The following is a 7,483-nucleotide window of genomic DNA, read 5'->3' on the forward strand; positions in this document are numbered from 1 at the left end:
TCACAAATTTATTTTTCTACAATGTTATTTAGGTAAATGTACTTGTAATAAAATATCCTAATTAAACCAAAAAAATGTGGTTCAAACTTTTGTTTTACTGAAAATTTTTGCGAAATGCTTTATCTTGAATGTTAGTCAGTTAAGACAATGCGAGCCTAAAAAAATATTATTTTTGGTTTTAAAATTTCATCAATTTTTAATAAAAATGTCATAGCTTTTATGAATATTAATATTTTCAAAAATTTTTTTGTAAACACGTTAATTGGACCTGTGCAGTTCTAAAAGAGCAATTATTTTTTAATTTAAAATTTTTTTTTTTTTTTTTAAATTTATATGCAATATCATTGGCCAAAAATATCACGTGACCTAATTAAACCCAAAATAAAAATTAGTTCTAACTTTTGTTCAAATGAAAATTTTTGCGAAATGTTTTATCTTGAATGTTAGTTAGGCCAATGTACGTCTAATAAAATATAAAATTTTAGGTTTTGAGATTTCATAAAATTTTAATAAAAGTGTCATAACTTTTATGAATAGTAATATTTTCAAAAAATATTTTGTAAACACGTTAATTGGATCTGTGCAGTTCAAAAGGAGCAATTATTTTTTGATTTAAATTTTTATTTTTATTTTTAAATTTATATGCAATATCATTGGCCAAGAATATCACGTGACCTAATTAAACCCAAAATAAAAATTAGCTCTAACTTTTGTTCTAATAAATATTTTTGCTAAATGTTTATCTTGAATGTTAGTTACGCCAATGCACGTCTACTTAAATATAAAATTTTAAGTTTTAAGATTTCATAAATTTTTAATAAAAGTGTCATAACTTTTATGAATATTAATATTTTCAAAAAATATTTTTTCAACACGTTAATTGGACCCGTGCAGTTCTAACAGAGCAATTATTTTTTGATTTAAAAATTTTAATTTTTTTCAAAAAATTTAAATGCAATATCATAGGCCAAAAATATCACGTGACCTAATTAAACCCAAAATAAAAATTAGCTCTAACTTTTGTTGTAATGAAAATTTTTGCAAAATGTTTTATCTTGAATGTTGGTTACGCCAATGCACGTCTACTTAAATATAAAATTTTAGGTTTTAAGATTTCATAAATTTTTAATAAAAGTGTCATAACTTTTATGAATATTAATATTTTCAAAAAATATTTTTTCAACACGTTAATTGGACCCGTGCAGTTCTAACACAGCAATTATTTTTTGATTTAAAAATTTTTATTTTTTTTAAAAAATTTATATGCAATATCATTTGCCAAAAATATCACGTGACCTAATTAAACCCAAAATAAAAATTAGCTCTAACTTTTGTTTTAATGAAAATTTTTGCAAAATGTTTTATCTTGAATGTTAGTTACGCCAATGCACGTCTACTTAAATATAAAATTTTAGGTTTTAAGATTTCATAAATTTTTAATAAAAGTGTTATAACTTTTATGAATATTAATATTTTCAAAAAAATATTTTGTGAACACGTTAATTGGATCTGTGCAGTTTCTCACGAAGCAATTATTTTTTAATTTAAAATTTTTTATTTTTTAAATTTATATGCAATATTATTGGCCAAAAATATCACGTGACCTAATTAAACCCAAAATAAAAATTAACTCTAACTTTTGTTCTAATGAAAATTTTTGCAAAATGTTTTATCTTGAATGTTAGTTACGCCAATGCACGTCTACTTAAATATAAAATTTTAGGTTTTAAGATTTCATAAATTTTTAATAAAAGTGTCATAACTTTTATGAATATTAATATTTTCAAAAAATATTTTGTCAACACGTTAATTGGACCTGTGCAATTCTAACAGAGCAATTATTTTTTGATTTAAAATTTTTTATTTTTTTTTTCAATTCATATGCAATATCATAGGCCAAAAATATCACGTGACCTAATTAAACCCAAAATAAAAATTAGTTTAACTTTTTTTTTAATAAATATTTTTGCGAAATGTTTTATCTTGAATGTTAGTTACGCCAATGCGCGTCTAATAAAATATAAAATTTTAGGTTTTGAAATTTCATAAAATTTCAATAAAAGTGTCATAACTTTTATGAATATTAATATTTTCAAAAAATATTTGGTCAACACGTTAATTGGACATGTGCAGTTCTCAAGAAGCAATTATTTTTTAATTTAAAATTTTTTATTTTTTTCAAAAAATTTATATGCAATATAATTGGCCAAAAATATCACGTGACCTAATTAAACCAAAATAAAAATTAGCTCTAACTTTTGTTCTAATGAAAATTTTTGCAAAATGTTTTATCTTGAATGTTAGTTACGCCAATGCACGTCTACTTAAATATAAAATTTTAGGTTTTAAGATTTCATAAATTTTTAATAAAAGTGTCATAACTTTTATGAATATTAATATTTTCAAAAAATATTTTGTGAACACGTTAATTGGACCTGTGCAGTTCTCACGAAGCAATTATTTTTTGATTTAAAATTTTTTATTTTTTTTTAAAATTTATATGCAATATCATTTGCCAAAAATATCACGTGACCTAATTAAACCCAAAATATAAATTAACTCTAACTTTTGTTTTAATAAATATTTTTGCTAAATGTTTTATTTTGAATGTTAGTTACACCACTGCGCGTCTAATAAAATATAAAATTTTAGGTTTTGAGATTTCATAAAATTTCAATAAAAGTGTCATAACTTTTATGAATATTAATATTTTCAAAAAATATTTGGTAAACACGTTAATTGGACCTGTGCAATTCTAACAGAGCAATTATTTTTTGATTTAAAATTTTTTATTTTTTTTTTCAATTCATATGCAATATCATTGGCCAAAAATATCACGTGACCTAATTAAACCCAAAATAAAAATTAGCTTTAACTTTTTTTCTAATAAATATTTTTGCGAAATGTTTTATCTTGAATGTTAGTTACGCCAATGCGCGTCTAATAAAATATAAAATTTTAGGTTTTGAAATTTCATAAAATTTCAATAAAAGTGTCATAACTTTTATGAATATTAATATTTTCAAAAAATATTTGGTCAACACGTTAATTGGACATGTGCAATTTTCACGAAGCAATTATTTTTTAATTTAAAATTTTTTTTTTTTTAAATTTATATGCAATATCATTTGCCAAAAATATCACGTGACCTAATTAAACCCAAAATAAAAATTAGCTCTAACTTTTGTTCTAATGAAAATTTTTGTAAAATGTTTTATCTTGAATGTTAGTTACGCCAATGCACGTCTACTTAAATTTAAAATTTTAGGTTTTAAGATTTCATAAATTTTTAATAAAAGTGTCATAACTTTTATAAATATTAATATTTTCGAAAAATATTTTGTGAACATGTTAATTGGACCTGTGCAGTTCTCACGAAGCAATTATTTTTTAATTTAAAATTTTTTATTTTATTTTTTTAAATTTATATGCAATATTATTGGCCAAAAATATCACGTGACCTAATTAAACCCAAAATAAAAATTAGCTCTAACTTTTGTTCTAATGAAAATTTTTGCAAAATGTGTTATCTTGAATGTTAGTTACGCCAATGCACGTCTACTTAAATATAAAATTTTAGGTTTTAAGATTTCATAAATTTTTAATAAAAGTGTCATAACTTTTATGAATATTAATATTTTCGAAAAATATTTTGTCAACACGTTAATTGGACCTGTGCAGTTCTAAAAGAGCAATTATTTTTTAATTTAAAATTTTTTATTTTTTTTTTTTAATTTATATGCAATATCATTTGCCAAATATATCACGTGACCTAATTAAACCCAAAATAAAAATTAACTCTAACTTTTGTTTTAATAAATATTTTTGCTAAATGTTTTATTTTGAATGTTAGTTACACCAATGCGCGTCTAATAAAATATAAAATTTTAGGTTTTGAAATTTCATAAGATTTCAATAAAAGTGTCATAACTTTTATGAATATTAATATTTTCAAAAAATATTTGGTCAACACGTTAATTGAACATGTGCAGTTCTCACGAAGCAATTATTTTTTAATTTAAAATTTATATGCAATATCATTGGCCAAAAATATCACGTGACCTAATTAAACCCCAAAAAAATTAGCTCTAACTTTTGTTCTACCGAAAATATTTGCGAAATGTTTTATCTTGAATGCTAGTTAGGACAATGTACCTCTAATAAAATATAAAATTTTAGGTTTTGAGATTTCATAAAATTTTAATAAAAGTGTCATAACTTTTATGAATATTAATATTTTCAAAAAATATTTTGTCAACACGTTAATTGGACCTGTGTAGTTCTAAAAGAGCAATTATTTTTTGATTTAAAATTTTTTATTTAAATTTATATGCAATATCATTTGCCAAAAATATCACGTGACCTAATTAAACCCAAAATAAAAATTAGCTCTAACTTTTGTTCTAATGAAAATTTTTTCAAAATGTTTTATCTTAAATGTTAGTTACGCCAATGCACGTCTACCTAAATATAAAATTTTAGGTTTTAAGATTTCATAAATTTTTAATAAAAGTGTCATAACTTTTATGAATATTAATATTTAAAAAAAATATTTTGTAAACACGTTAATTGGACCTGTGCAATTCTAACGAAGCAATTATTTTTTGATTTAAAATTTTTTATTTTTTTTTTTAAATTTATATTCAATATCATTTGCCAAAAATATCACGTGACCTAATTAAACCCAAAATAAAAATTAACCCTAACTTTTGTTCTAATGAAAATCTTTGCAAAATGTTTTATCTTGAATGTGTGTTACGCCAATGCGCGTCTATTTAAATATAAAATTTTAGGTTTTGAGATTTCATAAATTTTTAATAAAAGTGTCATAACTTTTATGAATATTAATATTTTCAAAAAATATTTTGTCAACACGTTAATTGGACCTGTGCAATTCTCACGAAGCAATTATTTTTTAATTTAAAATTTTTTATTTTTTAAAAATTTATATGCAATATAATTGGCCAAAAATATCACGTGACCTAATTAAACCAAAATAAAAATTAGCTCCAAATTTTGTTCTAATGAAAATTTTTGCAAAATGTTTTATCTTGAATGTTAGTTACGCCAATGCACGTCTACTTAAATACAAAATTTTAAGTTTTAAGATTTCATAAATTTTTAATAAAAGTGTCATAACTTTTATGAATATTAATATTTTCAAAAAATATTTTGTCAACACGTTAATTGGACCTGTGCAGTTCTAAAAGATCAATTGTTTTTTGATTTAAAATTTTTTATTTTTTTCAAAAAAATTTTATGCAATATCATTGGCCAAAAATATCACGTGACCTAATTAAACCCAAATAAAAATTAGCTCTAACTTTTGTTCTAATATATATTTTTGCGAAATGTTTTATCTTGAATGTTAGTTACGCCAATGCGCGTCTGATAAAATATAAAATTTTAGGTTTTAAGATTTCATAAATTTTTAATAAAAGTATCATAACTTTTATGAATATTAATATTTTCGAAAAATATTTTGTGAACACGTTAATTGGACCTGTGCAATTCTAACAGAGCAATTATTTTTTAATTTAAAATTTTTTATTTTTTTTTTAAATTTATATGCAATATCATTGGCCAAAAATATCACGTGACCTAAGTAAACCCAAAATAAAAATTAGCTTTAACTTTTTTTCTAATGAATATTTTTGCGAAATGTTTTATCTTGAATGTTAGTTACGCCAATGCGCGTCTAATAAAATATAAAATTTTAGGTTTTGAGATTTCATAATATTTCAATAAAAGTGTCATAACTTTTATGAATATTAATATTTTCAAAAAATATTTTTTGAACACGTTAATTGGACCTGTGCAGTTCTAAAAGAGCAATTATTTTTTGATTTAAAATTTTTTATTTTTTTCAAAAAAATTTTATGCAATATCATTGGCCAAAAATATCACGTGACCTAATTAAACCCAAAATAAAAATTAGCTTTAACTTTTGTTCTAATATATATTTTCGCAAAATGTTTTATCTTGAATGTTAGTTACGCCAATGCACGTCTACTTAAATATAAAATTTTAGGTTTTAAGATTTCATAAATTTTTAATAAAAGTGTCATAACTTTTATGAATATTAATATTTTCGAAAAATATTTTGTGAACACGTTAATTAGACCTGTGCAGTTCTCACGAAGAAATTATTTTTTAATTTAAAATTTTTTGTTTTTTATTTTTTAAATTTATATGCAATATCATTGGCCAAAAATATCACGTGACCTAATTAAACCCAAAATAAAAATTAGCTCTAACTTTTGTTCTACCGAAAATTTTTGCGAAATGTTTTATCTTGAATGTTAGTTAGGCCAATGTACCTCTAATAAAATATAAAATTTTAGGTTTTGAGATTTCATAAAATTTTAATAAAAGTGTCATAACTTTTATGAATATTAATATTTTCAAAAAATATTTTGTCAACACGTTAATTGGACCTGTGCAATTCTCACGAAGCAATTATTTTTTCATTTAAAATTTTTTATTTTTTTCAAAAAATTTATATGCAATATCATTGGCCAAAAATATCACGTGACCTAATTAAATCCAAAATAAAAATTAGCTCTAACTTTTGTTCTAATAAATATTTTTGCGAAATGTTTTATCTTGAATGTTAGTTACAGCAATGCGCGTCTAATAAAATATAAAATTTTAGGTTTTGAGATTTCATAAATTTTTAATAAAAGTGTCATAACTTTTATAAATATTAATATTTTCAAAAAATATTTTGTCAACACTTTAATTGGACCTGTGCAGTTCTCACGAAGCAATTATTTTTTAATTTAAAATTTTTTATTTTTTAAAAATTTATATGCAATATAATTGGCCAAAAATATCACGTGACCTAATTAAACCAAAATAAAAATTAGCTCCAAATTTTGTTCTAATGAAAATTTTTGCAAAATGTTTTATCTTGAATGTTAGTTACGCCAATGCACGTCTACTTAAATACAAAATTTTAAGTTTTAAGATTTCATAAATTTTTAATAAAAGTGTCATAACTTTTATGAATATTAATATTTTCAAAAAATATTTTGTCAACACGTTAATTGGACCTGTGCAGTTCTAAAAGATCAATTGTTTTTTGATTTAAAATTTTTTATTTTTTTCAAAAAAATTTTATGCAATATCATTGGCCAAAAATATCACGTGACCTAATTAAACCCAAATAAAAATTAGCTCTAACTTTTGTTCTAATATATATTTTCGCGAGATGTTTTATCTTGAATGTTAGTTACGCCAATGCGCGTCTGATAAAATATAAAATTTTAGGTTTTAAGATTTCATAAATTTTTAATAAAAGTGTCATAACTTTTATGAATATTAATATTTTTGAAAAATATTTTGTGAACACGTTAATTGGACCTATGCAGTTCTCACGAAGTAATTATTTTTTAATTTAAAATTTTTTATTTTTTAAATTTATATGCAATATCATTGGCCAAAAATATCACGTGACCTAATTAAACCCAAAATAAAAATT

The sequence above is a fragment of the Corella eumyota genome, chromosome 2 (assembly GCF_963082875.1).
Source record: "Corella eumyota chromosome 2, kaCorEumy4.1, whole genome shotgun sequence".
Taxonomy (NCBI): Eukaryota; Metazoa; Chordata; class Ascidiacea; order Phlebobranchia; family Corellidae; genus Corella; species Corella eumyota.